Genomic DNA, 21715 nt, shown 5'->3' on the forward strand with positions numbered 1-21715 from the left:
TCGAAGGGCACCTGCTTAATTACACACGGAGGGAGCAGCATATGAACACTGAAACAGACTCCAGGGGAGGCAAAGACCCCTGCCCGAGAACGCTAACAGCTATGCAGCCCAGGGCGTACAGACAGCCAGATTCATCTTTTGAGGTTAAATTAAAGCCCGAGTTTCATTTTTGACTCAGCCTAATTCTTGTCGCTTCCTCGGTCTACCTCCGAAAACTGGGGCTTTAAGTGGTAAAGATGCATTGAATAGCAAATGCAATTCAACAAATATTATGACACACCGTTCATCACGAGCCCTAAATATTTAACGGTTCAACTTTATGGGCTTTTCATTTTGTTTTATTTTCACTTTTGCTAGATGCGATGAATTCCACACTAACAGGCCCCGTGCAGAGCACCACCGTGCCCTACTTTGCGAAAGGAACAAAGTGAATCCGGCTCAGATGATTGTGACCTCCGGGACCGTTTCAGCCTTATCTTGGCTCTGCCCAGCTGGCTTCCCACACACACACACAAAATAATAATAAAAGTGAAATAGAAGGAGTGGAAGGGGAAGAGGCAGGCAGGAACACAGAGGGTCGCAAAGCCTCCCCTGGCCAATTCATTTCTGTTTAATCCGCCTGTGCACTGTGCAAAGCTCCTTTGTGGTGGCTGAGACCAAAGGTCGGTAATGGATTTCAACAGGTTCCAAGAGCTGTTGACTGTGCTGAGCTGTGGGGGAGTGTGAAGCCCCTGATAGGCAGGGGGAGAGAGATAATTGGAGACCCCCAAGCCCCACTTTGCCCTCCGATTCCCGATTTCACAGATGCAAGAAGAAACAGGTGGTCTGAATTTCTGCCTGGCTTCCTTCAGATCTGCTGGTATGAGCTCTTTTGTGATGTGTAAAGAAAAGGGTTGGGAGGGAGTTGGGGTGTCTTCCATTTAGCCTTCCAGAAGGGACCTACCTTGGAGAGCTGGGAAGGCCACGGGGCCATCCACAGGGCTCTTTCAAGGTTGTGCCTCAGTGAAGAAAGCAGAATGGCCCCCTCACTGAGTGGTGGGTGGAGGAGCGAAGAGGCCAATGGAGGCCAGAGCTGTGGAGGCAGACTCTCAGGAATTTCTCGGCTGGCCTCTGCCGTCCTGGGTGTGCACAGCAGCTGTAGTCAGAGGGGTTCCAACAGCTGCCTGGAGATCTAGCCTCAGGACCGAGGCAGACTCAATATCACCATTCATACCTTTCTCCACAGGTCATCTTGGTAAACAAAAATGAGCATGAGGCAGTGTGACAGGTTTGTATGGACAGAAGAACAATGTCACAGAGGCAGATGCTCTGGAGTCCTTGGCTTTGGATTCGGGCCCCTGCTGACTACCTGTCACACAGGGCTAGGAGCAGCACTAGGCTTGGTGTGTGCACATGTGACTTGGCACATCCCAGCCATACAAGGCTGCACTAGACCTGAGCACGGCTCTATCTGTTCACAAAAGCCTTCGTGGCTGCTCACTACCCAGGAATCCAGCCCAGAAGTCACCCCAGCCAAAATAACGCTCCTCAAAATCTACCTCTTCCAACTTCATCCTCTGTCAACCCCAAAACCACCTGCAGATCTGACCACACAGGGCCAAGGACAAGCCAGGCTCCAGATCAGGCACGGGAGGAGTGGATCTGTTGTGCTGGTAGAGTAGGACAAAGATTTTATGGAACAGGCCCTTGGCGGCCTCTGAACTCTTGATCCTCCGATTTCCCGGTTTATGCAATGCCGGGGGGGGGGGGGTAGCTCTCAGGACTTCATGCATGCTAGGCAAGCACTCTGCCAACTACAACTACAGCCCCAGCCCACCCTTCTCATTTTCTTTATAAAGATAGCTAAAATGGATTTCTATTATTCACAACTAAAATAAGCTCAACTAGCATACCCTCTAGTCTGGATAGAATATTACTTCCCTAAAAGATTTTTATTTTGTGTGTATGAACGTTTGGCTGAATATCCACTACATGCATGCCACACCAGTGGTGGTCAGAAGAGGGTGCTGGAAACCCTAGGAATTACGGCCCATCGGGAGCTACCATGTAGGTGCTGGGAACTAAACCCGGATCTCTGCAGGGGTAGAAAGTGCTCTTAACCACCGACCCATCTCTCCAGTCCTCTTATTAGAGTTGTTGCTGCTGAGGGCAGGACTCACAGCTTTGTCTATGTGGTCACAGACATCTTATTGTATGGGAAAGTGACGATATATACATGGATTTTTCTCAAATACCTCATTTTCAGTGACAGAGACTAGAGTCCAGTCTCCTGTTCTCTCTTTGGCAGCCATTTTTTCCAGCCAATGCTAACTAGTAATCACTTGGATGAATGAATGACTGCACGCAGTCATTGAATTGTTCCTTTCTCCTGGGTGACTCTGCCATCACCATCCAAAGGAATGTTAGGAGCCAGGAGCTTTCTCTTTCAGAATGGCCCTTTGCGACCCACCTGCCTCTCCTTGTATGAGCTGTAGCAGCTACATGGGTCACAGAATCTGCTGCTCTGAGCTAGGAAAGAAAAGCCTGCACACCTGAGAGGTCTGCTGACCCTGCTAGTCCTGGGTTGGCCTGAATGGATACAGCTCATTCATAGGAACTGTGTCTCTGGGTTGGCCTGAATGGACACAGCTCATTCATAGGAACTGTGTCTCTGGGTTGGCCTGAATGGACACAGCTCCTTCTTAGGAACTGTGTCTCTGGGTTGACCTGAATGGACACAGCTCCTTCTTAGGAACTGTGTCTCTGGGTTGGCCTGAATGGACACAGCCCATTCCTAGGAACTCTGTCCATCTTAGCCCTGGTCCAGGATGAGTCTTGTCACCACGGGCCTATTTTAGCGGAGTCTCCCTTTCCCTCTGGATTGTCGGAACTCAATGCATCCCGAGTTTTGTAGCGACATGCTCTATCTCCTCAAAGTAAATTTGTCAAGCTATCTTGGCAGGTGTGAGATGACACCTGATAAATGCAGAAGCAACAGGGGAACTCAGAAGGTGGGGAACTGCATAACAACCGAAGCTCCTTCTTCAGGGTAACTCCATCTCAGTCTGCTGTCCCCTGGGGAGAGGGCTGCTGGGCCTTTCAACTTAAGCCTCTGGCTTCACTCCTCTAGGCATCTTCTCTGTGGTCTCCTCATTCTGTTCTTCACCGTGATCTGACTTGTTCCATTCCTACCACGGAAGATTCTTTGCATTTCGACATGCATTTATTGACCTGCTTACTACCCCCTCCCTTAAAAGACTGCGTGCTTCATCAGGATGGGAATGAACAGTGACTATTTTGCTGTTGTTGATTTTGCAGGGCCAGAGATGGGGGGCAAGCACTCTAGCACGGAGCTATGTCCCAGTCCCACAATGACTGTTTCATCCTCCTCTCCGTTCCTGTGTTCATATGGTGGTAGCACTCAGTAAACAGGCTGTCCTTGTCTAGGCAGGAGCATCTCTAACCCTGGCCATAGTGCTGGAGAGCTGAGACCTTTCTGGGAGAGTCCATCTTCCTAACTCAGCACTACACTCAGTGAGCCCTTCCCCAACCTGCTCCATCGGCTGCCCCAAGTGTCCCCTCTGTCTGGTTCTCAGCTGCTATGTCTCAGGCATCTGGCATGGAGCCCTGTCTGCTTCCCAGCTGGCTGGCTGGCACTGACCTCCAACCTGCCCCTTGCTAGCCCTACTTCTCAGGTGTGGATTACTCATTGCATCATTGTCCAACCTGGCCGTAGGTGGGTCTTCCTGGGTACTCTGTTCTGCCTCAACCTTTCTGTCTGATCCTCTGTCCCCCCCGCCCCATCCTATCCAGTCCCCTGATTCATGATCCTTTGCTGATCTCGATAATTGCTATGACAACTTGGACTTAGCACCTCCCCGTTCCTGAGTTATCTTGTTCTTCCTTAGGTTTCCCAGATGATCAAAACCTTCAGGTCTTCTGGCCTCTCGGTTTGCTCCTTTGTTCTCAAGCCTTGGCTAATTGTTTCTGCTGATGGTTCTAAACTCCAATTTAGCCAGTCTTAGTTTTTATTTAAAATATTTATTATTATTATTATTATTATTATTATTAGTGTGTGTGTGTGTGTGTGTGTGTGTATGTGTGTGTGTGTGTGTGTGTGTGTGTGTGTGTGTGTGTGTGTGTGTGTGTGTGTGTGTGTGTGTACAGGTGTCCATAGACTCCAGAGAAGTTAGATCCCTCTGGAACCCGGAGTTACAGATGGGTGTGAGTTACCTGGTGTGGGCACTGAGAAACTTGAGTCCTCTGGAAGAACAGAATACGCTCTTAACTGATAAGCGGTCTCTCCAGCCGTGGGGATGTGAGGCAGGGTCCAGCTACCCACCATAGACTCTCCGGCACAGCGTCTCGCCCACAAATTTACTGTGAATGCACGTGCTCAGATAATGGTGAGGGGGAGTCATGGAAAACCCCAGATCACTGCTCACACTAATAACCAAGCATGCCAAAGCACGGATATGTGGAACTGCATTTCCCATTCACTCTGCAGTCTGTTACGGTCAGCTTCCATCTGAGATAGCATCCTTTTTTCCTTTTTTCTATGAAGAGAGAACAAAGCTTACACTAACAGGGCTTGTCATTCAGCAAGCTAAGCTCTTTGTTTCCTAATATTCTGGCAGCCCATGTGAGCCGATATGACTAGGTCCAGCAGCTTCAGACCCACCTTTCCCGGCCCTATACCACCTCTGGGCTGGGTGACTGCACTTGGCTTTCAATGTCAGCTCTCAGGTCACATAAGTTACAGCCAAGCCACTTAGGAAGGTATTTCCACCCACGTGCTCCCTCTCAGCCATGTGTGCTGCCTCAGCTGACTGATGAAAGGAAGGGCATGATGTGGATCTAATAACAGGTTCTATTTAGTTCCAAACAGTGTTAACCTGAGATAAAGATGTGACCACTGACAAGAACCAGTCATGCACACACACACACACACACACACACACACACACACACACACACACACACCTTCTGCCCTGCTTGTGAGTTCCTTTATTTTTATTTGTTTTTCACGGTTTATCTGTAGGCCTATTAATCACTCATGGTAACTGGGTGTCTATACTGAAATCAGAGGTACAGTACAATATGTCTAGCTACTTTGGCTGACTTGAGGCACTCATGCGCCTCACATGCCTTTTCCCAACATTCCTTGGGGGCAACTGTGAGTTCTACATGAAGGTGTGTGTACCTGAATGTTAGAACTTCTAGCTTGAGATGGTGATAGAGAGGTTACATGTGAAAAGGGTTTGTGTCTTCCATTGATGAGAGGGAATGGTCTTCAGTGTTCAGGAAGTGGGGGGGGGTACCTCAACCCTCCCTGTATAATTCTGCTTCTCCAAGGAGCTTCTCCTTCCTATGACCCATCTTCATGCCTCCCCCCACAGAATGAGAGATCATTCATCTGAATATGCAGAGTCCACTGGACCATACTTACAGGGATACATGCCTCACCAGCCATGACCTGAGGACTGTTGCTCCCAGAGCCCCTCGCTCCCCCCGCTCTCTTGCCTCAGAGCCTCTATCTGTGAGCGCATGGACGAATGGGGACAGCAGTTCTGCCTTGGGAACCTGGTAGCATCAGTGACGTAGGGTAGTGGGAAAGCAAGGTTCTCACATCCTGGACTTTCTGGGCAAAAGTCTGTATGATTGCCCCTGAGAAACCTCTGCAGCTGCCCTGGGTCTCTGTGCCCTTCCCTGGCACACAGTCCATGCTGATATCTCAAGGCTTCTCTGCTCACCCCACTTGCCTGCTGGCAGATTCCAGTGATGAGGCTCTCTTTTCCTGGTTACCTACACGTGTCTCTGAATCTCACCTTCATTCAGATGCCAAACCCACAGCTTCTTTTTTCCCAGGACACCCTGATCTTGAAGAAGATGGGCTTTTCCCCAACTCAGGAATCCCACAGTGTTGGGCTTGTGGCTGGGACGTCCTACTCATTCTTTTGGACTTGCTCTCACCTTCAGGCCTCAACCTGAATGTCACATCTTCAGCTCAGCTTTCCCTGACCTCCCAGCCCTTGTTCTTTTCCTCCATCACACTTAGTACAAATTGTAATTATATTTGGAAGATATGAAGGTGACAGATCTCTCCCGGGGCCACCTTGATTCTGCCTCACCAGACTCTCCCTCCCAAAGGAAGACACAGATACTCAACAGGCAAAGATGGTACAGTGGGCCTGTACACATCCCCCAGCAAAAGCACCCTAAATTCCTCTGCCATCTCCCTCTTTCCCCAGAGTCCCAAGCTCAGAGGCAGCCTTCTCCTCCAATCTGGGACCTTCCCTTTTACGTCTGTAATCCCCCATTGTATGTGGAGTGATTCAGCTCTCTTCACTCCTTCAGTCTCTTCCTCTCCACTGCCCAATCTTCAAAGGCAAGACAGAAAGGTGCATGAAGGTTACCAATAACTTGACTTGAATTTTATTACGGGCATTTATTTTGCTAAACGTTCTCAGTTTTCTTGGTGCATTCCACGTTTAGAACCTCATCGACGCTTTGGTCGCCACTGGATATCTGGCACCGTGCACAGCCAGGGGACATGTTTCTCTAAGGGAACGTGTTTTTAATTTCAGCCGGAATGTCTAAAGCCCCTACAAGTGCAATGCTGGGTGCCCGGGCCCGGTCAGAAGATCACCACTTCCGGCTACACAGCTCCTGACCGCCCAGCCTCGCTGTGCGATCGTCAGTCTCTGGAATCCCCAGCCTCAGCATTCACATAGGTCTGTTCCACGCAGGCGGAGGAGGGCTCTTCTGAGACTGGAGTACTGGGGTCCCTGTACCATCTCTATGTCTAGGGAAAACAAGCTCCCCTCCTCATCGCCTCCCCCCTGCCCTTCCCCCATACCCAAGAAAGATGGGAATGACTGACACAAGCATTAAAGATCTGGAAACTTCCCTCCTGGATGATCTCACTAATGGTAAATTGATGGGATTGAATACATTCAAGTCGGAAATGATCCAAATATATGCTAATGAAGCTGAATATGCATTATTTAGACTAAAACAAACTAACTGCGAGTCAGGAAATAAAGTAGGTGAATTATTAGTTTGGCAACTCAAAGAATCGGAAAACTCAAGCACCGTTCCAAAGACAAGGCAGCGGCAGGCAGGAAAATGTGGTTAATGAATTCTAAACCAATTAACTGCAAATTGATGGTGCGCTTGAAGACTCGCCACCCCCGACTCCCCCAGATTGCAGGACGAAAATTTAAAAGGAAAAGTGCTGTTACAGTGCATTTTTCTTGCCTTTTCCCTCTTAAACATCCTCTCCTGAAAACTTGAAACTCCGGGGGGAGGGGAGAAGTGGTGGAGAAAACTACAAATAGATTTCAGAGCCAGGGAATGGGACTAGTTTGGTCAGGGTTGTGTGTGTGTGTGTGTGTGTGTGTGTGTGTGTGTGTGGGGAGGGGGTGATAAACAATGCCAAGAGAAACTTCTTGACTCTTAATCAGAGAAATGTATTTTCAGGGAGAGACTAAGCACGCTTTGATGAGGAAATCTGAGCAGGTGAAGAAAACACAAGGCCCTGCCTCGCTGAGGCCTCGGCTGGAAGGAACGCCTTGTCATGGGGGAGCCTCTGAGGAGAGGGAAAATGGTGGGAAATGGGAGGCGGGAGAACAGTCCAAGGGCAGAGTCGACAGATAGCAAGGTATTTGAGGACAGCTAAGAAAAGGCTGAGGTGGGTTAATTCCCCGACAGGCTAGAATCTTTCAGCTCCTTAGAAAGGAGTGAACTGGGTGTGGTTGTGTGCACTTGGGAGCCGAGGCAGGAGGATTGAGTGTCTGAGGACAGCTTGGCCTACATACTGAGGCCTTGTCTCGGGAAGACAAACGGACAATAAAAAGAAAAAGGGAGGGTAGAAGGGAGAGAGGGAGGGTTGGTTGGAACCTGCCTGGGTCCACCAGGAATTCGATACACGCTCCAAGTTTCCTTTTGCCTGGTCATCACTATCCTGAGTCAAAGAAACGGAAATAGTGGGGGAGAGATGAGCCTTCATCCCTGGGTAATTTGGGGGAGGGGTTAGAGGTACGGAGCAGAGACGACCGAGGCCACGTCCCTGCTCTCTCGGAATTGACCACCCATCCAATTGAAGAAACAGGTCAGACACAAAGGAACAAAAGAAAGCCAACAGCTCTTAGAGTCAGCCCTTCTGATAGAGACACTTCAGATTTATAAACGAATGATAAAGTACCACATCAGTCCACAACAACAGAGGGACCACCACCTCCATTGATTCATGTGGTTGGAAGAGATGTCCTGTCATAACAACAGAGAGACCACTATCTCCGTGAACTTGTGTGGCTGGAAGATACCCCATCATCAGCCTGGAGGGCCTGCCAATGAATGCTGGCTGGGCTGCATTGAGCCGACCCTCGTACATACATCCCAGCTTTGTTAACCTCACCGGCCTGCATACACTGCTCAAGAAGCATTCCCTTAAGGACAGCTGTGTGCCCAGCCCAGGGTCATGAGTTAAAGACAAATGTTAACCCATGTTCTTCAGATGTTCATGGGCCAAGACAGAACAACAGACCCCATCTCAGTGTCATCTGGGGCTGTAGAAAAGGCAACAAACAGAAAAGGGATCAAGAGCTGGGTCAAGAGCTGGTGTTGGGAGCTGGGGTCCCTAGCGGAGAAAATGATGGCACTATCCCTAGGTCCACCATGGTAGCTCTAATCCAAGCCAAGTGGAGAGACAGGCTGGGGACAGGAGCCATGCTGGATGGGCAATGAGGTGGGATAGACACCTAATTTCCTTTTTCATGAAGAGCACAGTGGTACTCTCAGCTAAATACAGCATCCCTGGAACTGCAGTTAATCCTGGGCCATGCTGCAGTCTGTAATGTCTGCAATGATCAAATAGGAAGACCTTGACCCTGCCTGCTTAGGAAGGAGCAAGGGTATCAGCTAGGAACACCACGGGGCTGTGGCTCTGCTCACTAGGGGAATGGGTCTTTCAGCCTACACTGACTCTCAGAGTTCTCTTTTTTTCATGCTGAAAGGCCAGGAGATGAAACGCACCCCCCCCCCCCATGTCGTCCATGACCTGGAAGGACTTTTTACAGCTCACACCATTCTTAAGCGACAAGGCCTGTGTCGCTCCCAGACCACTCTTCTTTTAGGACGGCAGCCCTCTTAGTTGCCTGCTTCAGGCTGTGTTCTGAGCAGGAACTCATACCCTCTCACTGCGTCCCAAGGCTCTTGACTTAAGCAATGGGTTGGGGTCAACAGATGACCCCAGTTCAGCCAACTGCATCCAAACACGTCCTCTCTGGCATGGAAGTACAACAGATGAAAACCTGGAGCTCCCACAGGCCCTGACTCTCAGAGATTCAAGTTGACTCATGGAGAAGCAGGACACCCCCACCCTCCCAACCCCCACCCCCGCCCCAGAGAGAGGATGATGGAAGATTCAGTGTTTGAGTTGCTGCCTTTAGCTGTCCCCAAGCTAGGCCAACCCTGTCCTTCTCTCATGTGGCTGTATACACCAGTCCCCACGTTGACTGACACATGAGCTCGTAATACAGTTTCAATCTTTTTGCAGCCCCAAATCCAAGATCCTTTCAACACTATGGAAGTTGACCATGAAGAGCTGATCCTGTTTCCATTCACCCAGTGCTGGGATTGCAGTCACGAGATCATATGTCCCAAGGAGAGTTTGAGGGGAAGATCTGGTCCCCAGGCATGGTAACAGCCTGTGGAGAAGGCAGAAGCCCTTTCTCAGAGGGCTGTGACAAAGAGGACAAAAGGGACCTCCCAAATGAAACACTGGAGAGAGAACCGTGGATTTGGCCTTGTGGGCAGAGGCTCAGTCCCTTCTTAAGACTGAGCGACCACTGATGTTGGCTGTACCAAGCCTTCAGAGATGAGGTGGGACTAGGCAGGGGAGAGAAGGGGGAAGATGTGCCTCTTAGGAAGGACAAGGTCAAAAAACCAATGGTGCAACAATGTGAGTCACCCAAGCAAGAAGCCAGAGAAGCGAATTATCGCCACCCACCTCAGTGAGCTAGCTGGTGCCCACAACGCTTTCTGAGTTTGCTAGAATAAAGTTATAAGCGGTATTCTATTGTTGCCACAATCCAATTGTCACCGTCATAAAGTTTATAGTCAGTGAATGTCCTGCTTCACTCACTCCAGACCTAGCTTAATAACTTCAGTCATGGGACTGGGGAGAGGAATAGGCAGGCAAAGCGCTCGTCAAACAAGCCTGGGGATGTGGGTTTGATCCTTAGCACCTACATAAAAGCCAGGCACGGTAGCACATGTCTATAATCCCAGCATTGGGGAAGTGGAGGCAGGTGGATCCCTAGAGCTCACAGTCTAGACAGCTTAGATGAATCTTTGAGGTCCATGTCAACAAAAAACCTCTCTCAAAGATAACACTATTGAATCAGGAGGATGTCCAATGTTGGCTTCTAGCTTCTGCATATACCAGCACACACATGAGCATAGGTACGTAACACACATACACACATCATACACATCAAACAAACCACACACACACACACACACACACACACACACACACACACACACACCATCACACAAACACCATAGCAGCCAAGATCATGGGTCTCAGTCTGAGTGCCTTTCTTACAGAATGTGGGTAGAAGAATCTCATTAAAATCTGAGAGGCTGATAAGCACAGCAGAGGCAGGACCACTTCCTGGGAGATGGAGACCGGGTCCACTTGCCTCCCCTGACACCATCCTGGACCCTCCTGACACAGTCATCCCTGTCAAATTAGAGAAGCATCAGGAAATGAGGTCCCAGGGCCACCCCTCCAGTCTGCATCCATTGTCAAGTGTCTGCTTGTTTTAGCTACTGTTTGGGGAGCTGGATATACAGCTGGAAACGTGACAGACAAGGCCTCTGTCCTCAAAGACTTAAATGACAGGCGAGGGTACAGGCAATAAAGAGTAAACAAATAAAGGAACAAGGCAATTATAGCCTGTAATAAAAATAGAAGACACTTTTCCTATTCAACATCTCACAGAGGAAATGGCCCAGAGAGGGTGGCTGAGTTACCCAGGGTGCAATAGCCCCAGGAGATCGAACCCAGCAGGGTCCCCAGCTGCTACTTCCCAGCTGTTTCCCCACCACCATCCCAAGGCCCCGAAAGCCCCAGGCATGCTCAGCAGCTCGATCCCAAACCATCCAACATCCTTTTGGGTGACTCCTGGAGGATGCCTCCTCTGCTTTTACTTCTGCTGCCTCTGGTTGATGGTTAGAGTAACAGCACAGCTTGCATTGCTAGAGACCTTTGCTGTGGACATCTGCTGTCTCCGAGAAATTATTAACAGAGCCCGTGGTCACAGAAGCATTCGTGGTGAGAGGGTAAGTTAAATAGTGCCCCCATTCATGGGGTGCCCAAGTCCCTGGGTTCCTGGAACATCTTGTGCCTGAATATTGTGTGGCATCTTCTCTGGTATTGCGTAATACTAGAAATGTGCTTGTTCTGCCCAGAAGTCCTGGAGGCCTCCTCCCCAGATGCCACCCCATTCCAGAGGGGCTTCCCAGAGGGCAAGCTATCTCTCGCTCATTTCCCCTACACTTGCCTGACCCCCAACTGGTCTTTTCTGCCCTTTTATGCTGCTGTCCCAAGGATCTCTAAGGAAGATGAATCCCACCTGCCATGTTAGGAGCTCCTGTCACAGTTAGGCAAGAGGGAGCATCAGTTTTCCATCTGAAGGAAGACAAGATAACAGCGTTGGACGAAGAAGAGAGAGAAGTTCGTTGGAGAGAAGCTTGTGGTTTGTAACTTGACCTTAATGCACAAGCTAGTCATTGTCATTATATTGCTATATCGCTCTGGCTGGCCTAGAACTTGCTAGGTAGATTTGCAGCAGTCCTCTGGCCTCTCCCTCCTAAGTACTACCATGCCTGGGCACAGTCCCTCCCTAGAAAACTCCACTAAAGGGCTACCATATGCACTGGGTCTCTGATTGGACAAAGGCCTGGCCTATTGAGTTTCTGCCTCCATGAGTATCTGACTTCTTGGGCCCCAAGCTCTTTGGCTAGAAGCCTTACTTGCCCCGACAATGATAGGTACACCACAGGCGCAGATCTCCCTGGTGGAATGATCACTATGGGCACCTTGGATTATAGCTGGGACTCAAACCTAGGCAACCTGGGTAGGAACCCAGAATAAGAAAGCAGCCAGTACCTACCTGGGCTCACCCACTGCTGACTCAGGCCCTCCCTGCAGCCCAGCCGGCACAGCTGGGTGGCAGCAGGCAGCCTCTTCATGCAAATTAAATAAAACAACCTTTTTATCTGTTGGCTGATTCCCTCTTTTGAAGAAATCAACTACAAATTCATTTTTCGGGAGAAGCAATTATGATGATGGATGGAAATGTCAGGGAAAGGAATCCAACAGAAGTATAGAGGCTTGGGCTGGGCCAGACGCTACCCGGGACAGGAGGGTGAGGGCAACCACTTCCAATGCCTTTCTGGATGTCCCTCTCTCTGTGTCCTCACTCTAGAACTCCAGGAAAGGATACTGTACCAAGAGCCCCTCCCACCATGGCCATTGGTAGAATTTGGCTCTGTTTGAGGTCAGATACAGCAGAGACATTGCTTGCAAATTAGTCTCACACACTTATGGTGCTAGGCACTTTCTAAGGTCCTGTCACATGACTCAGAATAGCCCTGTGAAATACAGACTGCTCTTCCATTTCACAGATGGAGAAACTGAGATGAGCAAAGTGACTTGTCCAAGATCATGCAGCTCAATCAGAGAAGAATTAGGATCCAATCTTAGTCTGCTGTAAGACAAGTCCTTCCATGGAAAGCCTGGGCTGGTTCAGAGCCTTAAGAGCGTTAGCCCAGGCCTCTCTGAGCCCATCTGTTTCTAGTTTGTGTCCTTCCAGGAATCCATCAAAGTTATTCAGCTGTTAATAGCATAAACGGCCAGGCAACGTCGAAGAATGCAGGAGTTTCAAGTTCACAGTCAAGGGCTTCTGCTGCCTAGCTCAGGGTTAGGTTCAGAAAACAGGATATCCTGTGTTCTTGATAGAGGCTGCCCTGAAGGCTGACTGCCCTACAAGACCTCGGGTCTCAGTAATGTAGACTCCTCTACATCACACAGCAAGAGAGGACCACACTGGAGCCACTGGAGGGATTCACTGGAACTGCCAGCCCAGAGACAGTAGCCCCTGGCACTCAAGCAAGGGCCGCGGAGCAGTGTCAGCGTCTGCCAGCCTGTCAGTACTGGGGAAATCCTTCACAGAGATGGGTCTGGGCTCCGACTTCAAAGGCTCCGCGGTAAAGACCTGCTAATTGTTTGAAACACATTTTCACTGAAGTGTGAATTCTCTCTCTCTCTCTCCAAACCTCCCGTGAATTCCAGGAGAGCTCAGGCTGCAAGGAAGGAGCTAAGAGAGAGACTCCCTTGCCCACAGTTGGAGAGGATAAGGGAGTCAGAGCCCAGACTCACCCCCTATCCACCTCCCAGAAGGGCTGAGGTGGTATCTTGAGATTGCCAGTCCTGAGCAATGGGATTCTGTTCTATGGCTGGGAAGGTGGGGACTGAATGTTGGGGGCTCGGAGGCTAAGGGTTTGGGGCTCACTGCAGCCCCTCGAGCACCTACATGATAACCAGGCTAGCACAGGTAACGTTTCCATGGAGTTCACCGTGTGGCAGGCACTGTCCTGATGGGGGGTCATTACCTGCCATCTTCCCCGGGGTCCTCACTGAAACTCACCACATAAGGAGGGTCCCTGTGCTCCATTTTACTGAGAAGGACACTGGAGCACTGGGAGCTTAAGTGACTTGATGGAGGCCACGTCCTTCCAGAGTAGAAAAGATGAGGTCCTGAACACAGTGCAATCCAGGCACCTAGTGCCAGCGATGGAATGGAGAGATGTATAATATAAGGCAGCAAGCCACTGTAACTCTTCCTGATTCCCCTAGGCCAGGGCCTTCCTTGCTCAGGGGCCTTGCCATCCCTAAGTGGGTGAGGCAGGGCAACTGAAGACCACCCACAGGCAGAAAGGAAGACACAGAAGTCACCCAGATCTGGGAACAAGCATTCACCACTGTTTTCCCTCATCCATACAAGAGAATCTCCATCCCTACCAGCAAGACCGTCTCAGGCAGCTGAGCTGGCCAATCACCCATGTGACCCTGAGAGGGAATAGCTCCTTCAACTTTGTGCCCGAGGCATCTCATTAGTCCCTCCCTGGCCTGGCCCTGGAGATAATTACACATTAAGAATCTCGACCAGAAAATTCCTGGCAAGAGTAGGCAACAAGTGAGCAAAGTGAATGAAAGAAAAATGAATGATTAGCCGCTGAATCAACAATAGTATCTTGCATTCATTCACTGGCATGCATCATCCACTCTTGCCAGGCATCCTGAGTACAACCGTCTTCTTAGAATGTGCCTTACCCTTGAGTGTCTGCAGGCTAGGGAGGAACCAGTGATGCTGAGGAAGCCTCTCTCTGGCCTGAGCTGGCCATCCCCAAGCTGATCTCCCCAGGTACCAGCTCTACCCTGTGTTTTCTAGCCCTGCAGGTAGCTGTCAGGGATCTGGCTCAGGGTGAAAGCTGATCTCTGCCTGGCTCATTGGATGCAGCAGTACTGGAGACATCTGCCCCTACCCTGGATACCTACTCTCCAGGCTGTCACCCAGCATCTCACATGAGGCATCGGGACAGCAGAAACAAGAAGACAGGACCATGTTGTGGCAGCTTCCACCTGTGGTGCACACAGCTGGCATAGGCAGGTGGGGGCGGGGCTCCTCAGAGGGCTGCAGTCACAGCCCTAGGAATCCCCAGGGCACAGGAGGAGAGGAGCTAGAGAAGGGAGGTGGGAGGGGAAGGGAAAACAGTTTTCCCAGGGCTTGCTCTGATAGTAAACAGAACAGCTGGAAGGCACAGGCAGGATGCACTCAGAGCACTAGAGAATGCAGTTCCCTGGAGACAGGTATTAGGGCTGTCAAGGAGCACCCTTTCTGGAAGGCTTGCTTAGGCTGGAGGGCTTACAGACCTCCCATTGGCTTCTGTAGTCCCCTTGTATTGGGATCGGGGCTGGAGCAGGAGACTAGGGGTACAAGATGGAAGGAGTGTGTGTGTGTGTGTGCGTGTGCATGCATGTGTGCGTGTGCGTGCACGTGTGTGCATGCATGTGTGTGTGCGTGTGCGTGCACGTGTGTGTGTGTGTGTGTGTGTGTGTGTGTGTGTGTGTGTGTGTGTGTGTGGTCTCGCTCTCATGTTCTAAAGCAGAACCAGATCAGAAGGGGGCACTGGGCCCTGGAGACGTTAAGTAAAGGCTGCTGCCTACAGTCTCCCGTTCCCGCTGGGAAGCCGCCTCCCCTCTTGCCCCACAGCCATCCACCGCAACTGCTCCCCTGTTGCTTTCCAGGTCATGAAGTGGAGTGGCTAGCAACACCAGCTCTGGACTCAGAGACGGGGCCTCTCTGCTTCTTCATCTGCATAACGGGAGAGCTGTGCCCTTCACCTCTCACGGTGGCTCATCTTCAAGGAGGTGACGTCTGCAGGGCACTTAGCCCAGGCCTGGCACACGACCCAGGAAGAGTCTAGTACACTGTGGCTGCTGCCACCTTTATATTAAAGCCATTAGCAGGGACTGGGCTGACCCCAGTGCCCTCTCTGACCCGAAGGGTCAGCTGTTGAGCTGGGGTTGGGGTGGGCTAGGCAGCACCCTGCCAGGCTGCCCAGCCACTCTGGCCAGTGGGCAGTGGGTGTACTCAGCTGGCCCACACCCTGGCCACCGGCCACACTGTTCATTAAGCAAATGGACCACAGTGGCCAATGACAGAGAGGAGCACGAGGTGGACGCAAGCAGGCCTCATCAAAGGCGGGCGCCGAGCAATTTCCAGACCTAAGTGGAACATATTTTTCCTGATGTGGCAGTTTCAATCGACTTGTATTGTCTCCAAATAAACAGTGGCGTCAAAGCTATTAGTTTTCTGGACCACGTGCCAGTTTGGGGTAGAAAAGGCGGAAGGGATGGAGAAGGGTGTTGGGGAGTGAGACTGGGTTGTTGGAGATGAGTATGACCCTGTCTTGGGGTCTGGACCTTCTGCTTGGGCAGAGGTGGGTTCGTAGACATCTGGGCTCCCACTAGGGAATGGAAAAATCCAAGTGTCAATCACAGACCTTCAAAACTGGCAGGGACTTGCGACATCATTTACACTGATCCTGCAACATCATTTAGACTGATCCTTCATGAGGACAGACTGGAGGACCCTGGAGATTCAGGAGAGAATCCAGAAGGCTCAAGATTGTCCATCAAGTCAGGGGCTTAGTCTGAGCCTCCCAACTCAAGTGTTAGGAGGTATATTTCTGAGCATGCACAGCTCCAGAGGAGCTTTGGGTGTGTATAAACTCCTTCCCTTGAAAAGGTAGAGTTATGACCTGTACTTCAAAGTTCCAAAAAAGAGAAGCCCAGAGAAGGTAGGTGACATCTAAGGCCACACAGCTGATGGACAACAGCATTGGATGTCTTGCTCTTCCCACCATTGCATGCTAGATGACAAAAGATTTCTTATCCTCCATGTATTCTAGAGGGTGGACACAGCCCTTGGTACTCCAGGAAGACCCAACTTCAGGGGTACCTTGGATTCCCCAGGATGACACAGGCCAGACCCTGTCTCTATCTGGTAGAGATTTCCCAAGAGAAGTGAGAAGGGAACTATGGCTCTGAAATGCAACCAGAGAAAGTGCCACCGGGGTGGGGGTTGGGCCTGAGGTCAGCCAGGAGGACAGGTGTTAGGTGGTATAAAAGCTGCAGCTCCAGCCAAGGGCGAAGCTTCAGCCAGGGGCAAGAGCAAGATCCGCATCTAGGGGCCCGCCAGAGTGCACCCTAACACTGGACACTAGCCTTGCTCTGTCCCAGAAGGCAGTTAGGACATTTGCCCTTGGTCTGGGGGACACAGGAAAGGCACAGAAAGGGGTCCTTGCCTTGAGGCAACCCAAAGTGTGAAGTTCCAGCGGGTGGTAGAGTCTGCAAGCACCCTCTGAGTCTCTGTAGGGAGAGAGAGGGTCTGGCCCTTCTGTGACTGTGGAAACGGTGGCCAGAGAGGCTGTTGGGACATTGAGTGGGACTCTTAGATACTGGCTGTGATGTCATCAACAGTGACTTCCAGATAGTCTGGTTCTGAAATACACACACTTCAGTGACAGTAAGGCTCTGCTGTCCACAAAGCCCATCGGGGCAAACAGCCTTATTGATGGCTGTACCAGCAACACCAGGGTTAACAATAACATCAGCAATGGCCACTCACAGACCCTCATCTGTGCCCCACACCGTGCTCACACAAGACTGTGTGATAGCTGGTTGATCAAACATCTCCCCAGACATTGGGCTGCTTATGGTAGCAGAGCTAAAACCCAAACCAGGGCACTTTGCTGCCCCGGGCACTGCTCCTGCCCATCAGAATGTCACTTAGCCTGTGAAGACCTTGAGACCTCACTTGGCAATTTGATTTTCAATATCTCCTCCAAGGAAGGAGAAAGGACAGAGCAAGACACAAGGCAAGTATAGCTGAAGAAGGGGATTTGGATAGAGGTGTTTCTCAGACTGGGAGCGGTGGCGCGGCAGAAGGAGGAGAAGAAGGGCACAGGGCAGAGAGAGGCTGCTCAAGGTACAGAGGGGTAGGGAGGAACAAGGAGGGCATGTTGTGGTGGGGGTGGGGGGGGCAACAACCATCTGCTCCCCCACTCACTCTGGGGTACATGCTTCTGACTCCAGAACTCGGTTCACTCTTGCACACCTTCAGACCCTGTGGCCTCTGCCCTCTCTTGCCCTCCCCTATTGCATCAGCACAAGGCCCATCCTTCTCCCTCCTACCAGCATGCCCTTCCCCACTGGTCCCAGCCTCCAGTTCGGCACTGCTCACAAGTGTGGCTTTTCTTCCTCCCTGTGCCTGCCTTCCCACCCTTTCTACTGTTCAGAAGCCCTGGTTTGGCTGCCACCTACGGCACCGAGTCCCCATTCTCACCCTGGCTGCCGAGACCCTCTGAGATCCAGTTTCCACCTGCCCGCCCTGCTGAGTTTTCCACGCTGGGCTCAGGCCATTCGATGAAAGAGAATTCCCAAAGAGCTCACGCCTTCCACCATTCCCCATCTTTCCTCAAGGCACTCCCAGGAGCCACCATCTCACACACTGTTGCTTCTCCTATCCTCCCACCGCACCAAAGCAGTCAAGGTTACATCTGAGCCACAGTGCGGAACTCTCCACTGCCCACCGCCCCGGCAGCCATTTTTGCCAGATACACATGCAGCTACCCCACCTCCCCATGGGGTGGGTTCATTTTCCCCTGTACAGTGTGGGTTATTCGCTCCCTTAATTGGTGGTGCTTCCCAGCCATCCTGCCACACCTAACTCCTGACAGCTTCTGCCTGTGGCATTTGGATGAAATGAAACCTTGACCCATACCAGGTAACCTCCTCCAGGCAGCCAGCTCTCCATACCATGTACTTCCTGATGGCCTGCTTTCTAAAGGGCCTGGACTTCAGCACCTGGCTCTGGGCTCCTTAAGCAGGAACGGAAGGGCTGTATCTCACTTGACTCACCTATCCATGTTCCACAGCTCCTGGCACCAATCAGACCACAGACCAGATGTTTGATTAGCATTCCTTCGCAGTAGCAGACATGAATCAAAACATAACCCCACAAACATTTGTCTGGAGTCCAGCCCCAATGCTGTGCCTGATGAACACCCACTGCGGTCCGGTTCTACACGGAGAGAACCCCTACTATGTGCCAGGCACCATACAGAAGAGGCATCCATTGTGTACCAGCCTGGACCACTGCATATAGGCCTTGCTTGTGTGAGTTCCTATGGTGGAGAGGCAGTTAGTGTTTTGCTGAGAGGAAGCCTACTGTGTGCTAGAACATTCCTCAAGATGAGGAAGAACGTGCTCCACCTTCAGGCCTCAGCAACAGCATGAAACAGCACAGGAAGGGGAAGAAGGGAGCACAGGAGAGATTAATAATAACTATTTATTCTGGCAAATTACAAGTGTGCACAGGGCCATCTGTGCACACAGCTCCTCACCAGCCAGCCCAGAGCAGGAACCCAGCTCGGCTCTAGGGAGCAGCTGGGCCCTCCATCAACCTGTCAGTGCTTGGGAGGTGTGCCCAACCTGCCTGTCTCCAGTCCTGCAGCCCACTCTCCTCCAGGTGGATGCCCAGGAGCTGTTCTAAACACAGCCAAGGTTTGACACATGTGCTGTGTGTGTGTGTGTGTGGGGGGGGGTGCTCCCTCCAGCTGAGCTGAGCTGGGAAAAGGGAGACATTTAGGGCCCAGGGGCACAGAGGCAGCTCCTGGAGCCCACTGAATGTGAGTTCACAGCACTGTAGGTTGGATAAGACTGCATGGGAAAAAGGCATCAGACAGTCTGCTGGAGGCCCAAGGGTGGCTTTGCACAAAGGGTAAGTGAAGGACCCAGAGAAAAGTCATTCTGAGTGCACAGCTCAGCCATGCAAAGCAGACTCTGGGCCATGCCTGGCCCTACTGGGAAGCAAGAGACCAAGATGAGCCCAGCCCCGGACAGCAAGGGGAGTCCTTCTCCAGCTTAGTCTTGATCTTGGCCTCAATGGTGACCTTAACTCACCTGACCTCTGACTAGGGTTAGCAGAACCCCAGATGCTATGGTAGCCTCCAACCCATGGACTGAAGGAGCTAGAGGCCTGCCTGATACTCTCTCCACCCTAAAACAGATAGACAGCCAGCCACAGGATCACAGGACCTTGGATATCAATGGCCTGGGAAGAGAGACCAAAAAAACAAACAACACCCATGTATTCAAAAAGAAAATAGAGGGCTGGAGAGATGGCTCAGTGGTTAAGAGCACCTACTGCTCTTCCAGAGGACCTGGGTTCAATTCCGGCACCCATGTTGGTAGCTCCTAACTGCTTATAACTCCAGCTCCAAGGGATCAATCCCTGTTCTGACCTCTTCAGGTACCTCACATGCACACACACACACATACACAGACACACACACACATACAGACACACATATACATACCCATAGATACTGACACAGACTCACACATACACATACACAGATATAGACACAGACACACAAATCAAAAGTAATAAGAGCAATAAAATATCAGTTAGCTTTTGGGGAGCACTTACTGTATGTATACAGACACCATCTTAGATACTTTACATATATTAATCTCTTTATTTTTGATCACAACTCCATGTTACAGACAAGATACAAGAAAAGAATGATCCAGCAACCTTCCTAAAATCACAGTTGGTATCAGGGTCAGGGTTTGAACTCAGGCACCAATGGCTCCAGAGTACCTGTGCGTCCTTCACACTGGAGTCATCCAAGTGTATATAGATCTTGCTTCAGTGTGTGAACACATGTACGCATGTGCATACACACACACACACACACACACACACACACGCACGCACGCACGCACGCACGCACGCACGCGCACGCGTGCTTTCCGGAGTTATGATTACAGCCCTAGAGGTGCAGACATCAGAACTCTGAAAGGAGAGATGGCTTGCCAATGTTAGCACAGCTGAGACACCATCGAATTGGCGTTCAAACTCAGATTTTTAAATGTAATCGGTCCTTACTAAACACACATCTCCTGAATACCATAAGGGAAGATATTAACACTTGTGACGACGCCATCCAGCAAAATCCTGTTAGTGTCTGGGCACAAGTCCTTCCACTCTTCTCTCTTTATAAAGTAATATTCTCCAATAAAATGCACATGCTCCTTAATTTACTTGACAGGGCCTAACAGATTGGCAGTCAGGCCACAGCTCGAGTGTGGATCCATCTTCCTTACACTTCTGGATAAATCAGATTTCAGGGGTAGCGGTGGGAGTGGGCACTGGGCGGCTTTAAGAAACAGGGGCAGTGCAGCTAGGGTGGTGGCCCCTAGGTGCTGTTGCATGGTCTGCCTGGATCAAGGCACGTCTATTTATCCTCAGGATGGCTTCCATGCAAGACTGACGGGTTCCTGTGGCAGAGCAGAGATGGCACTTTGCAGGGTGGGTGTCAGAGCTAGGAGATGATCTCAAATGGTCCATGTTCCCATCTACCAATCACAACCAGAGGCCTGAAACTGGACAGGAGGAGGGCAGGAAGTCTGGAGTGAGGCACGGCTTCCACCGTAGAGCCAGAGGGTCTCTAAAACGGTAGCCAAGATAGAGTAAAACAAATGTCCTAAATCCAAGGGGAAGAGTTCCCAGAATGCAGAGGAGAGGGTAAGAATGGGAGTAAACACCAGGAGGTGGCAGTGCCACCTGGGCCAGGGTCTAGAGTGCTCCGGGTCACCCAGCATGCTCCCTGTGCAATCTGAGGGCAGGGAGACTGCATCTCAGCATCCTCTGAGGGTCAGTACCTGTTAGCTGAGCCCAACAAAGGTGATGACCAGGTTGCAGCACCCTGCAAAGGGATGAACCGGCAGAGCCTGAACTCGGGGTGAGGGAGGGTAGACCTTAACCAGGGACACACTCCAGAAAAGAGGGGACCTTGGGCTGGAGGGAGGGGTGTGGACAAAGGGGCCGCAGACCTTGGGGTCTCTGGCTTCTCTTTCCTTCTCCCTCTCTTCCCAGCACACACTTAGAGAGTGGTCATGACTGTGGGGGGCCGAGTGGCCAGAGCCAAGCCTTCTCAGAGTTCCGCCTCTGCCCTACTTACGTCGGTGCCATGATGGCAGCCACATGCAGATTAATGAGGCCAGGCTGAGGCCCTGCGTTGGGGGACT

The 21715-nt window shown here is 51.0% G+C and overlaps 1 protein-coding gene across 2 annotated transcripts in view; it reads right to left on the reverse strand.

The window, feature by feature from the left end:
- Grik3 (glutamate ionotropic receptor kainate type subunit 3) overlaps positions 1–21715 on the reverse strand; it is a 222676-nt gene that overhangs the window by 123144 nt on the left and 77817 nt on the right. The window lies entirely within an intron of this gene.

Source organism: Peromyscus californicus, unplaced genomic scaffold (genome assembly GCF_007827085.1).
Source record: "Peromyscus californicus insignis strain IS unplaced genomic scaffold, ASM782708v3 Scaffold_5__1_contigs__length_169319896, whole genome shotgun sequence".
Lineage (NCBI taxonomy): Eukaryota > Metazoa > Chordata > Mammalia > Rodentia > Cricetidae > Peromyscus > Peromyscus californicus.